General features: G+C 43.5%; 1 pseudogene; it reads left to right on the top strand.

Moving 5' to 3' along the window:
• The first annotated feature begins 13,620 nt into the window (after positions 1-13,620).
• Positions 13,621-20,748, top strand: LOC109869754 (probable ATP-dependent RNA helicase DDX23; annotated as a pseudogene).
• Positions 20,749-20,845: the final 97 nt, after the last annotated feature.

Genomic DNA, 20,845 nt, shown 5'->3' with positions numbered 1-20,845 from the left:
CATTAGAATGTTGACAGGGAGGGTTATTACATTACTGCAGCACATCCACCTGCAGTGAAATCTCTTCACTAAATGCTCTGCTATACTGTGATGGCAGACACATACTGTAGCTGCCCTAAGTATGATTGCAGCTTAGTAACATGAGGTTTGGTAAATAGAAAAGTATATTGATGCGTTGTATTTCAACTTTACTTTGAGCTATGATGGAGGCTAAATTGCAGTTATTCATTGTGTGTCTTTAAATGATATCAAAGTGGTGTTGGATCAACAAAGCTTGCTTCAATGTTCTTACCGTGAAAGAACGTAGAATCGATGATATACTGTAGCTCATTGTGAGGGTTGTCTTCGAAGAAGCCTGACATGGTTCTTTTATCCTTGGTTCAAGGGTACAACATAATAATTTGCTTCTGTATGTTTGGCTGTTGAGTCTACTGCTATGATTCAACAGCAGAACATTATTTGAAAATTGAAATGGTGGAGACTAAACGTAAGCAACATGTGTATAGCTGATATTTCTGTCAAAAACAGACTGGACACATGCAACTGAAGCGTGAATATAGCCTTGGGGACACCCCTCCCCCAAAACATACACACACAACCAACCTGGGTGATGCCTCTGGAGGAGGGGGTTGGTTATTTTAGTCATGTACCATACCCTGTATTAAGTATGAAGGTAAGCCCCAGATGCAGACAACATCGAATTATCAATGGTTTAATAATCCAACAGGAGGGCGAGGAAAAAGCTTGACTAGGAAAAGCAGGAGCTGAGAAAAACCCCTGGTTGACTTGACAAACAAGCCGAACTGGCAACAGACAAACAGAGAACACAGGTATGAATACACAGGGGATAATGGGGAAGATGGTCGACACCTGGAGGGGGGTGGTGACAATCACAAAGACAGGTGAAACAGATCAGGGTGTGACACCCTGTGGTAATGCCCACAGAATAAGTGACCTATTGGGCAGTGCCAGCACTAAAAACCATCCAAGCATCTCTGAACTTCCCTGACCAGCTCTCTCGCTCGCTCGCTCATGCTCTTTCTCTCTCTCTCTCTTGCTCTCCTTTTCTCTCATTCAATTCAATTCAATTTAAGGGCTTTTTGGCATGGGAAACATATGTTGACATTGCCAAAGCAAGTGAAGTAGATAAGAAACAAAAGTGAAATAAACAATACAAATTAACAGTAAACATGACACTCACAGAAGTTCCATTTCAAATGTCATATTATGTCTATATACAGTGTTGTAACAATGTGCAAAGAGTTAAATTACAAAAGGGAAAATAAATAAACATAAATATGGGTTGTATTTACAATGGTGTTTGTTCTTCACTGGTTGGCCTTTTCTTGTGGCAACAGGTCACAAATATTGCTGCTGTGATGGCACACTGTGGTATTTCACCCAGTAGATACGGGAGTTTATCAACATTGAGTTTGTTTTCAAATTCTTTATGGATCTGTGGAATATGGAGGGAAATATGTGTCTTTACAGTTTTTTTGGATTGCTTACACACTAAAATTAAAAGTAGTACACTATTAGCAAAACCTTACACTCAAGAAGCAAAACATCAGCCCATATTTGCACAACTATAAGCACATTGTCAACCTCACACTTGTTGCAAAACTCTACACACAGTGATTTGCAAAACACTAAACACACTTAACATACATTACACACAAAAATCTATCATGAAGTCACATCCTTGCAATACCAAAGCACTGACTGTCAAATTACCACACCGTCCAACAAATTGGTTCAACACAGTCATCAGGTGTGCAAACACTCGTTTGCTTAATTGTAGACACACCAATCAGGTGTATTAGCACTATAAAAAGCAGCAGGTGAGTTCATCGGCCTTCAAGCACAATGGAAAGAGTCAGAGAAAGAGGACGAGGAGGACGAGGAGGACGAGGAGAACGAGAAGGACGAGGAGAACGAGGAGAACGAGGAGGACGAGGAGGACGAGGAGAACGAGGAGAACGAGGAGGACGAGGAGGACGAGGAGAACGAGGAGGACGAGGAGGAGGAAGAGGAAGACAAGAAGGTGCTCAAAGAGGACCGAATCTGACAAATGAGATCCGCGCAACACTGGTTGACCACGTTGTCAACCACGGCCTGACGCTGAGGGAGGCTGGACTGCGAGTACAGCCAAATCTAAGCCGATATACAGTGGCAAGTGTGATGAGAACATTTAGACTGGAAAATAGGTATTGTAAAAATATCATCATATCAAAAACATCTGCACGGTTTCAGTAACTGATTACAGTACTGTATTCTATGCACTATCAGCACTTCTGTTACTTTTCCTGTGAAATTACTGTACTATTGTATACAGTTTTTTTCTACATAGGATTGAGGGTCAGGGACGACAAGGGGGAAGGCCTCCTATGTTCACAGAACAGCAAGAGAGGGAGATAGTAAACATGGTTTTGGCCAACAATGCTATAACACTCAAGCAGCTCCAAGCTAACATTGTCAATAACCACGCCATTTTCAACGATATCCATCAGGTCTCAACATCAACACTGGCACGCATCCTAAAAAAAAACATATTCAAATGAAGCAAATTTATCGAGTGCCTTTCGAGCGCAATTCCGAAAGGGTGAAACGACTGCGGCATGATTATGCAGATGTATGTATTCACTTTAGCAGTGTGATCTTGCATACTGTCTCATAATCTTTTACTGTACTGTAATATGTATACTAGATCTACACTGAACTACACAATTTTGCCTGACATTGTTTTTCAGAGTTTTACGAATGGATGGAGAGGAGATCCAGCATGAGTTCATTTACGTAGATGAGGCTGGGTTCAACCTGACGAGAACACGAAGGAGGGAAGAAACATCATTGGCCACAGGGCTATAGTCAATGTCCCAGGGCAACGTGGGGGTAATATAACACTCTGTGCAGCCATTACACAGAATGGGGTCCTCCACCGCCATGCCCATATGGGCCCTTACAACACAGCACTCATACTTACATTCTTGGACTAATTGCACAACATAACAGCAGCAAATCAAATCGATCATATGCAATACATTGTTGTCTGGGACAATGTCTTTCCACCGCTCTGGTCTGGTTCAGATCTGGTTTCAGCAACATCCACATTTCACCGTCCTATATCTTCCACCATGGAGGAGGCCTGTGACCAGATGGAGGTAGCAGCAATGCAAGGATGGATTTGTCATTCAAGACGTTTCTTTCCAAGGTGTCTTGCTAATGACAACATTGCCTGCGATGTTGATGAAATTCTCTGGCCAGATCCAGCTAGGCGAAGAGACAATGTCTAGTTATTATTATTTATTTTTTTTAAATCTTACAATACGTAAAGTGACGTTTGGTTACAGTATTATGAATCTCCATCGTTAACATTTTGGGCGTGTTGAGAAATAAATGAGTTTCTTCAGTCTGCAACATTGGTCTTGTGTAGTGTTTGGTGAATTGACATTATATTTGTACTTTGTTGATAGTAGCCTACTCTAATCACAGGGAAGTAGAAGTGCTAAAAGTGTTTTAGGTTTATCTCAGCAGAGTAACTCGTGCAAACAGAGCATAGTAATGTGAAACGTGTGTGTTTCATATGGTAACAAAGTGTGGTTTTTAAAAAGAAGTGTATAGTTTTTACAAGAGTGTTTAATTTTGCAAAGGATCTGTAGTGTTTTGCTAATTGGGTGTGTGGTTGTGCTAATTGTGTGTAGTGTTTTGAAAACACAGGCCCTGTTTTGAAAATCGTGCTTAAGCAATCAAAAAAAACTGTAATATGGCCATACATTTGGCAGGAGGTTAGGAAGTGCAGCTTAGTTTCCACCTGATTTTGTGGGCATTGTGCACTTGGCCTGTCTTCTCTTGAGAGCCAGGTCTGCCTATGGCGGCCTTTCTCAATAGCAAGGCTAAGGTTTACTGAGTCTGTACATAGTCAAAGCTTTCCTTAAGTTTGGGTCAGTCAAAGTGGTCAGGTATTCTGCCACTGTGTACTCTCTGTTTAGGGCCAAATAGCATTGTAGTATGTTATGTTTTGTTAATTCTTTCCAATGTGTCAAGTAATTATCTTTTGTTTTCTCATGATTTGGTTGGGTCTAATTGTGTTGCTGTCCTGGGGCTCTGTGGGATCTGTTTGTGCTTGTGAACAGTGCCACACGACCAGCTTTCTTCGGGGACTCTTCTCCAGGTTCATCTCTCTGTAGGTGATGGCTTTGTTATGGAAGGTTTGGGAATAATATCCTTTTAGGTGGTTGTAGAATTTAACATCTCTTTTCTGGATTTTGATCATTAGCGGGTATCGGCCAAATTCTGCTCTGCATGCATTATTTGGCGTTTTACGTTGTACACAGAGGATATTTTTGTAGAATTCTGCATGCAGAGTCTCACTTTGGTATTTGTCCCATTTTGTGAATTCTTGGTTGGTGAGCGGACCCCAGACCTCACAACCATGAAGGGTAACAGGCTCTATAACTGATTCAAGTATTTTTTGCCAGATCCTAATCGTTTTTTGTGTTCTCTAGGGCAACGGTGTCTAGATGGAATTTGTATTTGTGGTCCTGGTGACTGGACCTTTTTTGGAACACCATTATTTTTTGTTTTACTGAAATGTACTGTCAGGGCCCAGGTCTGACAGAATCTGTGCAGAAAATCTAGGTGCTGCTATAGGCCCTCCTTGGTTGGTGACAGAAGCACCAGATCATCAGCAAACAGTAGACATTTGACTTCAGATTCTAGTAGGGTGAGGCCAGGTGCTACAGACTGTTCTAGTCCCCTCGCTAATTTGTTGGTATATATGTTGAAGAGGGTGGGGCTTAAGCTGCATCCCTTTCTCACCCAACGGCCCTGTCTGTGGGAAGAAATGTGTGTGTTTGTGTACATGGATTTCATAATGTCGTATGTTTTTGACATCATTTGTTAAAAGCCAATTTTACATTTGCTCAGTACATTGTTTTCACTGAGGAAATGAACTAGTCTGCTGTTAATGATAATGCAGAGGATTTCCCAAGGTTGCTGTTAATGCATATCCCATGGTAGTTATTGGGGTCAAGTCCTTGGTTCCAAATATTGGGGAAGATGCCAGAGCTAAGGATAATGTTAAAGAGTTTAAGTATAGCCAATTGGTATTTGTGGTCGGTATATTTTATAATTTCATTGAGGATACCATCAACACCACAGCACTTTTTGGGTCTCTCTCTCTCTCTCTCGTCCTCTCCCTCTTGCACTCTGTCCCCTCTTCTCCACCCCCTTCTGTATTTAAATCTTCCCTTCTCATGATCTTTGTCCGCCTCTGTATCTCTGTCTGTGTCATGCTGTCCCTCTCTGTGCCATGATGATACAGTATATTCACACAGGAGCAGCTGAGAGTTTTAGATTCCTGAGCTTATCAGAGACAGACAACGTAATCCTAAGTCACACACACACACACACACACACACACACACACACACACACACACACACACACACACACACACACACACACACACACACAGTAATAAAGGGGGGCAGAGATACATCTGAGCTGGGGTGGTGTCTGTGCCTGTGGGGTTGTCTGAGACACAGGGAAAGTCAGCAGAAAGAGGCCAAGGTGAGAAACACTTTCCTGTTGACAATCTATGACAGATCTCCTCCCCTGCCATATCCTGGCAATGATCCATGGATCAACTGCAAGTTTAGTATTTTTTTACAGTACAAATGATCTACAATGCTAATGGGCAGAGTGGTGAAGACAGGGTGTTTGTGGTGATTCACCAAAGATTTGCTGTCTCTGTCTGTCTGTCTGCAGTACATAGGCTTACCACAAACGCATGCACACTTGCACACATGCACACAAGGTTGAAAATAAATGCCCATCATAAGCCAGGAGTCCTGGCAAATTAAGCAAACATCTGGCCAGACACCGCAAGTTCATTTAGCCAATGAGCCACGACAGGTTGGTCCAGGGCGTGCGTGGCTATTGTGAATTGGTAAATGGTGTTTTGGCACAGCCCAGGCCAAGCTCTTTGGCTATAGACTGCAGCCGTTTAAGGAGGCCATTTTGTTTTCACAGTTGTTTTTGCTGTACAATATGTTTGGATCCAAATACAGTATCTTTAATTTGGTGTGGAAGTGGTGTGGATTTATTCGAGATTCATTAGTACAAAACCAAACATTAAAGATGACAAAAAATCTTAACATAAACACATCTGTTTATTTGTATTTTTTTTCTAGCACACTTCGGAAACCTGTCATTTGAAATACATTGGAGAAAGGCCCAGATGTCATTACCATAAATATGCTATTTATTATATTCCCCTTGTGGATGGAAGAGAAGGGCCTGGGGTGGAGTGGGGCAATGAGAAGGTAGCCGAGGTTAGGGAATTAGGAGCCACAGAGAGGGTGATTTAGGGGGAGAGTTCAACCCCAGTGGTCTGAAATCCTCTTGGGACCCGATGGGGGTTCAACGATTAGCCTGGGAAAATGGCCGATCTGCAGTGTTGCTCTTTACCAAATAAGTACATCATCTATCAGATATTGCCTCCCACACACACACACACACACACCGCCTCTATCAGACATGGCACAGAGACGGCAGGAGAGTGAGAAAGGGGGCAAGGAAGGGGAGTCAGAGCTATGCTGCCTGATTACTGATGAGCTGTCTGCACCCAGTGAGACACACACACACACACACACACACACACAAAGCCTCCCCCTGAGTGAGCGCTACTGCGGCCGCTGTGACAATGCCATAACTCCTGTCTCCTAAATGGGTCTCTATGACACAGGCTCAGTAGAGCGAGGAGGGGGAACTGACGTTTGTGTCTGTACCCTCTGAGCATCTGTCTCACCATGTTTCCATCCTAATGTGTATGTGTGTATGTGCATGCGTGCATGCACATAGTATGTTTGTGTATGTGTCATTGGGTGTCTGCCTATTTCTCCCTGCTTCAGCTATGTGTGTGTGTGTTTGTCTGTTTGTTTATTTCTACATCTGTATGTCTGTTGATTTGTATCTACATGTTTGCGTGTGTGCAGGTCTGCTTGTCTACACCAATTTAATATCCACAGCTAGTAAGATGGAGTGACACACAGAAGCGTAACAAGAAATAAAGAGGGGCGCTCACCTTCTAGAATCACATAGGACTTCATCTAAGTGAACCTCTGTCATGACATCCCATAGATATCTGTTTGATTTCTCTATCCAGAGCTATTTTGATGTAATGAGATCAGGCAGCCCTGTAGCATCAGTCTGTGCATGGCTGTGTGCTCTGGGCTGCCCAATGAAGCACATAGACTTCCCCAGACCGCATACACCAAGGATTTTCTGTAGGCCCCGCACCCGCAGGACAGAGACATTTAAATATGAACTATATTCAACGATATTAGCATACTTAATATTATCACAATCAAACCAAATTTGAACAGCATTTATGGTCAAATGTCACCCACTGACAGTACATCACTTCTATTACTCCATGCTCTTATTATTCAACCATTCTTCTCTGTCTGGTTTATCTTGTATTGCTCATCATTAGCTATATTATGGTGATAGTAATTGGAGCAGTGGGATGAAAGTTAGTAATAGTGGTTATTAGAATGTGTGCTATGGCCTGAACCCTGCATCATCGTCTCGTACCCATGTGTTTGTACGTTCAGTCCTACGGGGTTCCTTTAATCTGTTTGCATGTGTGTGTGTGCATCTCTGTCCTGTGTATACCACTAAGCAGTTTATGCTGTGTACTCCGCATATCTCCCATTCCCATGTGTAGCCAACATAGGTGAGCAGCAGTGGCCCTGTTGGCTCACACATGCCTGCACTCTGTTCACGTCTGCTGGATTGATGTCCTCCTATGTGACCCCCAGGCAAACCCTCTCTCTCTCTGCCCTACTACAGCGACCCCATAAGTTTACCCATCCTGCCCCCCCATCACCTTTCCATCCTCCCCCTCCCCCAGTTTGGCAAGCCCCGCAAGCATGTTCACAGTGAATGCACTTATTTAGCCGTTTAATTAGACAACCAAGCTTGGCATCGGAGTATAAGGGGTGGGGGTTGGAGCACTGGGCGTGTTGGGGGTGGGGGGTTTTGTATGTGGGAAAGGAATGAGGGCAGGAGGTTGATGTTGGAGGTTTGAGGTGTATAGATATATGGAGGTCAGGTTAAGTAACTGTGGCTCATCTTCTGATTGCAGGTTTTGTTTTGTCTAGTTTGCATCATAGTCCTAATTTCCCTTAAACAATAGCATGGCTTATCTTTCCTGCATTCCCTTGAATCAAGACGAAGGTGTGCATAAGTTCAAATGGATAGATCAGCAAACCACCATTTGTGTGCATTTCAAAGTACCAAAAAAATATGAAACTATTGAATGATTTTGCAACCAACATTTAACACTAATCAACACTACATCGCCCTATACAACCAATCATTGATGTCCTCTGGTTCAAAAGCCTATAGTATTGACGTGCACCGAACTAATGCACCGAACGATCCTGCAAAATGACCAATGATCCCACAAGGCAGACCATGTACCATAACAGAGGTGAATTAAGCTTTCTGGATAAACAGAAGCTAATTAGGTCAGTTAGAATTCCCAATCGCATTCGAATATTCATGGAGAGTCACCTGTGTGCTATCCAGTTCATGCCAGTTCTTGTGTTGGCTACTCACTACAGCATACAATACATACTGTAGAACAGACAACTGTAGCTACCCTGTAGCTATTGGGTGCCAAGAGTGTACACTGCACAACAAATTGTCCACTCTGCTGTTTGATGATTATATGCCCTTGAAAAAGACAGAGCCCTCTGCCAAGATGTATGACCTCTGGACATTTCTCTGGGAATGAGGCATTCCTTCCTCACACAGGAGAAGCAGGAAGGGAACATCCATCCAGTAAGAACACACTGTATCAGGTTGATGATATAGCTTGTGGGAGACTTTATTTAATTTTCACTCCGTACTTATTATGATTTAGTCAGGAGCAAGCAAAGAACATGACATTTTCTCTCAAATCTCTCTTTGTCAGAGAATGTATTTTGTGGCAAGAACTAGGTAGTCATAGCAACAGTAGGATTGCATAAAATGTGTGTGTGTTTGTGAACCGTCTGCTGAGGTTTTTCATATACCAAAAAATGCACAATCATGTCGTTGACCTTGATGTGTCCATACATTCTTGTGTGAGGAAATCCTTCACCTTGAGATGTCTTTTGTCACTACCTACAGAGCCTATATCCCATTACACTTCACATTTCGATACATAGCGTTTGGTAGATGTACATAGCTTTGTTTTACAACAGTGACACTGAAGCTGTGTATGAATGTGAAGATACAGTATTAACCCCATCTACACTTGTGCCTCATTTTCACCTTTTATTACTTCTCGTATTTTGTCCACAGATGAGAAAAGACTAAACAAAATTCAAAGAGAGAAAGATTCTCATTAACCGCTTTACCCCATATTCATAACAGGATCCACCGTTACTATGCAACCTAGTGAACAACCATTGTATAATTCACCCTTTGTATTTGTCAGTTTCACCCCTGGTTAGCATCAACTTTGATCTGCCTCCATGCTGATATAGTTTCCCCACCATAGCTGCTCCACACCTCTCTCTCAACCTCCCCTGGAGCCAAAGACAGGCCCAGAATAAGAATCAGCTCCTCTCTCATCTCAGTGCCTGGCGAGGCTGTCTCCAAACTCTGTGTTTCCCTTGCACAGACTATAGTACATTTTGAGAGGCCTGATATGAAGAGTGTTACAGTACAGTGACATTGATAATCTGACAAACCCTGCAAAAGCCATCAATTTTCTGTCACCTATACTAATTTTGTAGTAGCACTCTACTTATGTGGGAGTGGCTGTGGGTTTGTGGATCCAAATGGCAGATACAACAAATCATCCCTCAATCAGTTCATCCAGATAAAATTACACTCAATCAGAGAGAGCCATTCTCTTTTTAAAATCTGCTGACTACAGTGCAGAGACAGTAAGCAGAGGGTGGGGGTGGGGGGAATGGGGCATGTGGGTTTTAGTGAGATAGGGAGAGGAGGTCCCATGATTCTAGTGGCGGCCGCAATGGACTGTACAGTGAGGGTAAAGTGGGAACAATAACTCCAAGGACAAATGGGGGAGAGGTGAGCGGCAGCCAAGCATGAATTGGTTCTGAGAGAAACCCCTGCCATTCACTGACTGGAACCAGATCTACAGGCTCTACACTAACAGAGGGCTGATTAAATCTCACTTGGCAAAATAGAGCTGGGCTGTCTCAATTTCCCTCACCCTCCATCTGTCTCTACCACCTACCTGTTTCCTGATATTGCACATGAATGGGGAGCTAGAAGCCCTTCCAATATTAGGCGATACACAGTTAGGTGGCGATTTCCTTTTCTTTCATTGTTACCAAAGGCAGAGAAATATAGAAGGGGAATGCCACAAATTCATTCCAACCAACGTAGGCCTAATTAATTGATATTCTATTGATAGAATGTTTCCGTTCTGTTCCCCGGAGCATTGTAATAAGACTACTCAAAGGGAGTGTTCCTCTCTCAAAGGAAGGGAAACACAGATTATCAAACTATTGAACACATATCACACCCATTACCTAAAAATAATGAAATCTTCAAGTTAGTTGTGTGAGTGAGGGGTTGTGTTTACATACCAATTTGCTGAAAATTGCTCAAGACTCAGACTCCATGTACTGTTTGTTCAATTTAGATGGCAGACCAGGGATTAACAAAGCAAACTAGGAGCCAAACAGGCTGCATCTCATAATATAAGGATTATTCTCTTGGGGTTCTTCAATTAATACATGTGTAAAACTCTTTATATCTGGCCTACTGTATCCATAGGCTATGTGAGGTTGTTTACATGGGCCACTATATCGTTTACTTGACTGTAAATATCAGAGAGCAACAGACTAGAGCAGTTTCTGATGTCTGGTTGAAAACACATTTAAGCAAGTTTGCCACCTTGTGTTTCAAAAGTGCATAACAGCTCAATGAATTACCACGCAGACCATGATCAAATCAAATCAACGTTTATTTGTCACGTGTGCCAAATACAACAGGTAGACCTTACAGTGAAATTCTTACTTATCTTGTACCAGTGTTTCTGGGGAGGTGTAATGAAAATGGTTTTAACACAATGCTGAAACCACTGACCTGGCAGTGTAGTGCCGGAGGAAAAACCTCTCCCTCAACGTCAGCAAGACCAAGAAACTGATTATGGACTACAGGAAATGGCACGCCAACCGTCCACTTAACGGGCTGCAGTGGAGCAGGTAGACAGCTTCAATTTCCTTGGTGTCCAAATCACTAAAGACATAAAATGGTCCAAACACACAAAGCAGTCGTGAAGGAGTGACAGTACCCCTTTCCTCTCATGAGGTTGAAACAGTTTGGCATGGGCCCTGAAATCATGAAAAGGTTATACAGCTGTACCATTGAGAGCATATTGACTGACTGCATCACTGCTTGGTATGGCAATAGCACCGCCCTCGATATTCAGGCGTTGTGGAAGAAAGACCCGGAAAAACTTCAAAGACCTAAACCACCCAAGCCAAAGACTATTTTTTTCTGTTGCCACATGGCAAGAGGTACCAGTGCATCAAGTATAACACCAACAGGCTTTTGAGCAGCTTTTATTCCCAAGCAATATGACTGAAAAATATCGAACAAAATAGCTACATGGACAGAGTTGACCTTGTATATTTATTGACCTTTTCTTTAAATACTTGCACTATATTTTTGTCCATTAAAATAACATCAAATTGATCAGAAATACAGTGTGGACATTGTTAATGTTGTAAATTACTATTGTAGCTGGGAACGGCTGATTTTTTAATGGAATATCTACATATACTTACAAAGGCCCATTTTCAGTAACCATCACACCTGTGTTCCAATGGCCGTTGTGTTAGCTAATCCAAGTTTATCATTATAAAAGGCTAATTGATCATTAGAAAACCCTTTTGAAATTATGTTAGCACAACTGAAAAGTGTTGTTCTGATTAAGGAAGCAATAAAACTGGCCCTCTTTAGAATAGTTGATTATCTGGAGCATCAGCATTTGTGGGTTCGATTACAGGCTCAAAATGGCCAGAAACAAATAACTTTCTTCTGAAACTCGTCAGTCTATTCTTGTTCTGAGAAATGAAGGCTATTCCATGTGATAAATTGCTAAGAAACTGAAGACCTCGTACCACGCCTTCACAGAACAGCGCAAACTGGCCCTAACCAGAATAGAAAGAGGAGTGGGAGGCCCCGGTGCACAACTGAGCCAGAGGACAAATACATTTGAGTGTCTAGTTTGAGAAACAGATGCCTCTTCAACTGGCAGCTTCATTAAATACTACCTGCAAAACATCAGTCTCAGCGTTAACAGTGAAGAGGCGACAAAAAAAGCACATTTCTAAGTGACTTCAAACTTTTGAACGGTAGTGTATCTAACTCCATCACTTCAGTATCCTTTCCCATGTAAATATGGTATTGGAACTGACTTTTTAAATATTTCCTGTAAATGGTATGCTTACCTACTTACTTTATTGTGTATTTATTATTCTTATTTCTCATGTTTTTTATTGTTATTGATTGCATTGTTGCAAGAAAGGCATTTCACTGTACTTGTGCATGCGACATTGAAATTTCAAACTACTGTTCAACGACCCCGGGTATTTTACACCTGTGCGCTAAACTCAGAAACTACAATTCCCAAACTCTGAATCCGCTGTTAATTTCCTGTGGCGTCATATAAACTGTAACTCAGTAAAAATGTTGAAATTGTTGCATGTTGCGTTGACATTTTTGTTCAGTATAGTTATGGAGAGCCCAATATTGGACTAAAGGAGCCTCTCTAAAATGACTTTAGCCCAAGGACCTTCGCCACATGTTCTGTTTAAAGGGTCAATTAGCTCTGGAAGCCAAAAAATCCCATCTAAACGTGAACCGATTCTCAATTGTTCTACGGTTCTAGAAACAAATCCATCTACTTTCATATCACAAAAATATTTTCACAAATGCAAAATACACACTTTAAAACCGTTGCAGCCGACAGTATTTTTCAGTCACAACTTGTTTGTGGCGTCTCTTCCGTTTACACACAGGTGTTCGGAGACGCGTATAGCTAATTAACACAGATAGTCCACACGGTCTTACGTCAGTTTTCCCTAAACAAGCGCTGCAATATGTAAATATGGCCGTGTGTGAACCCTAACCCTATAAATCTGTGTATCAATTTAACCTTTTGTTTTTTTGGAAATAATTTCTAGCCGATATGAAAGATAAGGTCCCTTATGCTTCCAAAACCATATCACAAGCAATGCGTGTTACTGTTCAGACCAAGCGTCATGGCTTTAACATAACTCCCTACAGAAGACTCCTTTGTCCAATGACTCGTATGTGTAATGTAATGGAACTGAGAGTCATGATCAAGGGCTAGTCGTGGAGTGTGATTTATTCCATCACTAAACACTTAACAAAAATTATCATTGTATTTGATGATTAGCTAGTTGATAGGATGATGGTAACACCATTAGGTGTCGGACATGAAATCGATTAAAGGAAGACAATAAGAAGTTCATGGGGGTTGGTGACCTAATACACTGAGACAATGGCAACATGGACTTGAGGACCTACAACTCAGAACTCCTTCTTTCCTCACAGATGGCTGGTGAATCGACCGACAAGAACCATGCAGCAGAGACCTCAGGAGTCAAGGATAAGGAGCAGAAATGCAAAGGCTCCCCATCCATGGACCGGAAACCACGCCAACGTTCTCGTGAACGCAACCGATCCACATCGGCAGAAAGGTTTGAATGATGCATTGCTGGTAGTGGGTGCATGCGAACAAGTAGCCAGAATCATCTCGACCTTTTGGTTGAAGTGAGTAGATATTCACCACGATATGGCTTGAAAAACTGTCAACTATTCCGTCTAGCGAACAATATCTGGTATCTGGTATCTTCCCACTGTATGTGAAAGGTGTCCAGTAGGTTTCTAAAAATGTGTATCACAAGTTGGTAATATTTCTATGTATCTGACCTTTCTTTCCCCTCCAGAGATCGCCGTCTGAAGGACAAGGAGAACGAGAAGGAGCGTGACCGGGACAAGGACAGAGAGAGGGGTCGCAAGGACATTCACCGCAGAGACAAAGACCACAGTAAGAAATCCAGGTGTGTAGGCTTGAGTCAGACTGCTGTTTAAGTAACAGGGTGACTATTGGGTGCAGGCCTGAGCAGATTACAAGATCACCCAGAGACGTTAACTTCTGTAGGCGTTATAAAGATCTGATATTCTCAGCAGAATGTGTGTATCTGGAACATGCACGCTTTGTGTCTTAAAACATCCCTCACATAATATGCAGAGCCATTATCAGAGCTTTTTTCTTTACCTTTTCAACTTGAGTGGTTGCGTCTCCTTACAGAAGCGTCTCCCCCAAGTCCAAGGACAGGATAAAGAGGGAGAAGGATTTGAAAAAAGAGGAAGATGATGAGAAAAAGAAGAAAGGAAAGGTTAGACAAGGGAATAGTCTCTCCAAAGCCAAGCTAGCTACCACTTAGTTATTTATATTGAGTTGTGATGGTGACTCTCTCTTAGGTACAGCCACTCTCTCTAGAAGAGCTTCTAGCCAAGAAGAAAGCGGAGGAGGAGGCCGAGGCGAAGGTGAGACCATAAGTGTGCCCATTTAGTAGTCTCTGTGTTTGGTGCTGCAGTGAGGAGCAAGATGGGAGTGTAACAATCAAGAATCTTAAGGTATGTTTCTCCAAACAAAATGTGAATGTTTGTAGTTTAAAACCTCTTCCCCTTTATTTCTCTCCCACTCTTTCTTTTTTTCTCTCAGCCCAAGTTCCTGTCCAAGGCAGAGCGTGAGGCGGAGGCTCTGAAAAGGAGGCAGCAGCAGACTGAGGAGAGGAAGAACACTATCCATGAGGACAGGAAAAAGAGGAGGATTTTCCAGGACATCGGGAGGAAGATGATGGGTGAGTAGGAGGGGCTTGGGGTTAGTCAGGAGGAAGGTGATGGGTGAGTAGGAGGGGCTTGGGGTTAATTAGGAGGAAGGTGATGGGTGAGTAGGAGGGGCTTGGGGTTAGTCAGGAGGAAGGTGATGGGTGAGTAGGAGGGGCTTGGGGTTAGTCAGGAGGAAGGTGATGGGTGAGTAGGAGGGGCTTGGGGTTAGTCAGGAGGAAGGTGGTGGGTGAGTAGGAGGGGCTTGGGGTTAGTCAGGAGGAAGGTGATGGGTGAGTAGGAGGGGCTTGGGGTTAGTCAGGAGGAAGGTGATGGGTGAGTGGGAGGTGGAAAGTCAGGTTGCAACATTCTGAAAGTTGCTGACAGAAATGTCTTCTAAAGAACTTAAATGATTTTCTATTCTACATGACAGAGAAGCATGTCTATTCTACATCATGTATTTCTATCTGAACGATCAGTAATGTTGCACCCCACTGAACACAGCATAGAGGACCCCCAGGAAAGGGACAGACGAGAACGGAGAGAGAGGATGGAGCGTGAGAACAACGGGGATCAAGCGTACGACGGAAAACAGAAGATCAGAGAGGAGAAGGATAAGGGCAAGGAGCTCCAGGCCATCAAGGTTAGTCTGGAGATTGAGGTTCTACCTTGGGCCGGCTTCAGGAACACAGGCTAAGCCCATTTCTTGGTTGTATTCATTCGTGCACACTAGCAAAACATTTAGCAACAAAACATTAAAACAAAGTTTCTTATTGAACAATGTAATGTAGTCCCACCCTGTTTGTCTTTGTTCATGTGTTGGGTGCCTATGACCCTGGACTAAAAATCATTCTCAGTGGGGATTCTCTGATTTAGTTAAATCACAAGCTTTGATATGGTTGGTTGAACTAAGTGTTTGAGCAGGTGTACTGTGCCTTCTCACATCTGTCTGTCTCTGTCCAACCAGGAGCGGGACTAAGAAGCGCCAGCGGACACGCCACCTGAACGACAGAAAGTTTGTCTTTGAGTGGGACGCCTCTGAAGACACTTCTACCGACTACAACCCCATGTGATTCTGCATATAAACGCTGGGACGATAAAGTCACAGTTTCACAAACATGGTGTTATAGATATCCTTTTTTGGTTACGCCCATGGTGGGGTAACACCTGGTTACAACCTTTAATCACTTTGCTCCTTAAATAGATATTTGGCTTTCAACTGCTCTCTTCTCTCTCCCCAACTTTTCTCCCTCTCTGCCTCTGTCTCAGTTATAAGGAGAAGCACCAGGTCCAAGCTGTATGGGCGCGTCTTCATAGCTGGTATTGACCTGAAGCAGCAGAAGAGAGATCAGTCACATTTCTACGTGGACATGATGGAGACGAGACGCACACTGGAGGAGGAGTAGCAGGAGGAGTGAGTCACACACACAATAACACACCTGACAAACGACCATGCTCTCTAACACATCAAATCTATGTCTTTAATTTACAGAAACAGCTAAAACCGATTCATTGTCGCCCTCTAATCTCTGCCTTCCCCTCCTGCTTCTCAGGGTGCGGCTGAAGAAGGTGCGTAAGAAGGAGGCCAAGCAGCGGTGGGATGACAGACACTGGTCCCAGAAGAAGCTGGAGGAGATGGTGGACAGGGACTGGCGTATCTTCAGGGAGGATTACAGTATCACCACAAAGGGTGGCAAGATCCCCCACCCCATCAGGAATTGGAAGGAGTACAACCTGCCCCCACACATCGTGGAGGTCATTGACAACTGTGGCTACAAGCTCAGCTGTGAAGACTTCAGATGCACACACACAGACACACACGTACCCAGTCCTGAACTAGTTACGGCCACTAGCCGGCTACCACCCGGTTACTCAACCCTGCACCTTAGACTGCTGCCCTATGTACATAGACATGGAACACTGGTCACTTTAATAATGTTCACATACTGTTTTACTCATTTCATACTTGTATATACTGTTTTCTAGTCAAGTCCATCCTATTCAACTATTGCTGTACAATACTATTATATCCATGTATTCTACAGAAAAGTACATATTCTATCCATGTACTGCAATGTCTCTACATCCCATCATATACATATATGTATTTATATTCTGGACTCTGACATTGCTCGTCCTAATATTTCTATATTAATTCCATTATTTTACTTTTTAGATTTGTGTGAATTGTTAGATATTACTGCACTGTTGGAGCTAGGAACACAACATTTTGCTACACCCGCAATAACATCTGCTAAATATGTGTATGTGACCAATAAAACTTGATTTGATGCGTGCGCACATGCCACCTTTGGGTCTTTCCCTGATCAGCACTGAAACCAGTACTTGCAGTATTAAAATGTTTCCCTTGTTACCCAGGATCCAACGCCTATCCAGAGACAAGCTATACCCATTGGCTTACAGAATCGTGACATCATCGGCGTGGCTGAGACTGGTAGCGGTAAAACAGCTGCTTACCTCATCCCCCTATTGGTCTGGATCACTACCCTGCCCAAGGATGAAAGGTGAGGCCACCTCCCCAGCCAGAGTGTTATCCCTCACTACTCTGCCAAGAGTTGCATGTCCTTCTATCGAACCACATCTTCTCAACTCATCTTTCCCCTGTTAATGTAGGATGGAGGACTCGGACCAGGGTCCGTATGCAGTGATCCTGGCCCTCACCCGTGAGCTGCCCCAGCAGATCGAGGAGGAGACCCTTAAGTTTGGTAAACCTCTGGGGATCTGCACCGTGGCCGTCATCGGAGGTATCTCCAGGGAGGACCAGGGCTGCGAGGTCAGACACTAGAAAACACGGGCGCACACACACATGCACAATAATAATGCCAATATGAAGACGCATTAATGTGACGTCTGAGTAAGTATGTTTTTGTTTGTGTGTTCCAGATAGTGATAGCCACCCCGGGTCGTCTGATAGACGTAGTGGAGAACAGATACCTGGTCCTGGGCCGCTGTACCTACGTGGTACTGGAGGAGGCTGACCCCATGATAGACATGGGCTTCGAGCCTGACGTCCAGAATATCCTGGAGTACATCCCTGTGACCAATCAGAAACTAGACACGGACGAGGCAGAGGACCCAGAGAAAATGAAGATGAACTTCGAGATGGGAAAACACAAGTACAGACAGGTAACAGATTGTTCCACACATTCAGCTACAGTAGGTGATGTATGTATGACAGAAGCCTAAACAGCAACTCACACACTGAAGAAAATGTCAGCTTAAGATGATTATCTTTCCCCTGCCCTTCCTTCTATCCCTCTCTCTCTCTCTCTCTCTCTCTCTCTCTCCCTTCCTTCCTCCATCTGCATCTCTCTTTTTTTCAGACAGTCATGTTCACAGCTACCATGCCTGCAGCGGTAGAGCGATTGGCCCGTAATTACCTGCATCGTCCGGCTGTGGTGTATATTGGCTCAGCCGGAAAACCCCACGAGAGAGTGGAACAAAAGGTCCTGCTCATGGGAGAGAAGAGATAACACACACACACACGCTATCCCTGAAGCTGTAGCTAATGCTGAGTCTCCCTTGTTTTCTTGTCTTCCAGGAAGAGGCTGCTGGAAGTGTTGGCGCGTGGATTCGAGCCGCCCATCATCATCTTCGTCAACCAGAAGAAGGGTGTTGACGTGCTTGCCAAATCTCTGGAGAAGATGGGGGTGAGACCTCCGGCGCTATTATTCTGGGATATGTTTACCAGTCTGACCTGGGTCAAATACGTCTCTACTTTCCCCCTCTCTCCTGTTCTCTCTCAGTACAATGCTTGCACGTTGCACGGAGGCAAGGGCCAGGAGCAGAGAGAGTTTGCTCTGTCCAACCTGAAGGCTGGGGCCAAGGACATCCTGGGGGCCACCGACGTGGCTGGGAGAGGTATCGACATCCACGATGTCTCCATGGTGCTCAACTGTGACATGGCCAAGAACATCGAGGGTAAGACCACCACCAGAACCTTTGATCCTGGGGTCACTCACCTGTCAGGTTTTTGTTACGTCATAGCAACTTTGCACAGGCTGCCATTGCACCCCCACATCATCACACCTTCTCCATGCTTCACGGTGGGAACCACACATGCGGAGATCATCCGTTCACCTACTCTGCGTCTCACAAAGACAAGGCGGTTGGAACCAAAAATCTCAAATTTGGACTTATCAGACCGAAGGACAGATTTCCACCGGTCTAATGTCCATTGCTTGTGTTTCTTAGCCCAAGCAAGTATGTTCTTCTTGTTGGTGTCCTTTAGTAGTCGTTTCTTTGCAGCAATTCAACCATGAAGGCCTGATTCACACAGTCTCCTCTGAACAGTTGATGTTGAGATGTGTCTGTTACTTGAACTGTGTGAAGCATTTATTTGGCCTGCAATCTGAGGTGCAGTTAACTCAGTTAACTTATCTGTGATTTTGCAGAAATACTCATAATAAACATTGATAAAAGATACAACTGTTATTCACAGAATTAAAGAGTTAACTTATCCTCTGCAGCAGAGGTAACTCTGGGTCTTCCTTTCCTGTGCCGGTCCTCATGAGGGCCAGTTTCATCATAGCGCTTGATGATTTTTGCGACTGCACTTGAAGCAACTTTCAACGTTCTTGAATTTTCCAGATGATGACCACATGACTGACCTTCATGTCTTAAAGTAATGATGCACTGTCATTTCTCTTTGCTTATTTGAGCTGTTCTTCTGTTTACCACCTATACCTTGTCACAACACAACTGATTGGCTCAAATACATTAAGAAGGAAAGAAATTCCACAAATGTACTTTTAATAAGGCACACCTGTTAATTGAATTGCACTACCTCATGAAGCTGGTTGAGAGAATGCCAAGAGTGTGCAGAGCTGTCATCAAGGCAAAGGGTGACTACTTTGAAGAATCTCAAATACAGAATATATTTTGATTTGCAACTTGCAGACTTGTTTACGTGTTGCTGTGCGTTTTGTTGCCAACCTTACTTTGCTACCTTTGCTACCAGACAACTTTACGGTTTTTTCTTTTTAAATACCGTTTATATTTGTAGTTTTTTCCTCGCTCAACTTTTTTTTCATTCAACTTTTTCACTCCGGACTCTTTATCTGGACATGGTTCGTCAGGACTTCCAACAGCCGAAGCTAAGTAGTAACATTAACATGATGCCTTCTAATTGCAGTCGCCGTATTCATAATATACAGGAGAACGATCGCCTTACGGCGAGGATAGCTGTGCTGCAAGCCCAGCTTCAGACGCAATCGTTAGGCAAGGGTAATTTAAGTGTAGGAAAGGATGAAACAGCGTCTGTGCCACCACTAAGTACAGATAGTAACGTTAGTATAAATCCTGCCGCACGGTCCCCGCAGCCGGACAACTTTCTCATGGCTTCTGGAGGGAAATACTGTAGGAATGCTCAACTTCAGCCGACAGAAACTTTCAACCGGTTTTCCCCATTAAGCAGCTGTCACGTCCTGACCTTAGTTCCTTTTTTATGTCTCTATTTTAGTTTGGTCAGGGCGTGAGTTGGGGGTGGGCATTCTATGTTTTCTATTTCTATGTGTTTGGCCTGGTATGGTTCCCAATCAGAGGCAGCTGGCTATCGTTGTCTCTGATTGAGAACCATACTTAGGAAGCCTGTTCTCCCACTATGGGTTGTGGGTAGTTATTTTCTGTTTAATGTGTTTGTTGTTTAATGGGTTTAATGTTTTTGTTCATTATTCATCTTTATTAAAATTATTATGAATACGTACCACGCTGCACTTTGGTCCTCTTCTCCTTCTCCCGACGACAATCGTTAAAGCAGCGAGTTGGAGTCTGAGGCCGAACCTTCTCCTGTCTCTACTCCTCCCTTTACAGGGTCTGAAACGCTGAAGCCTCCCACCATTAGCTCTAACAAATTGAAAACCCTAGTCATTGGCGACTCCATTACTCGCAGTATTAGACTTAAAACGAATCATTAAGCGATCAT

This window comes from Oncorhynchus kisutch, linkage group LG24 (assembly GCF_002021735.2).
Source record: "Oncorhynchus kisutch isolate 150728-3 linkage group LG24, Okis_V2, whole genome shotgun sequence".
Lineage (NCBI taxonomy): Eukaryota > Metazoa > Chordata > Actinopteri > Salmoniformes > Salmonidae > Oncorhynchus > Oncorhynchus kisutch.
This window is presented reverse-complemented; position numbering and strand designations above follow the sequence as displayed.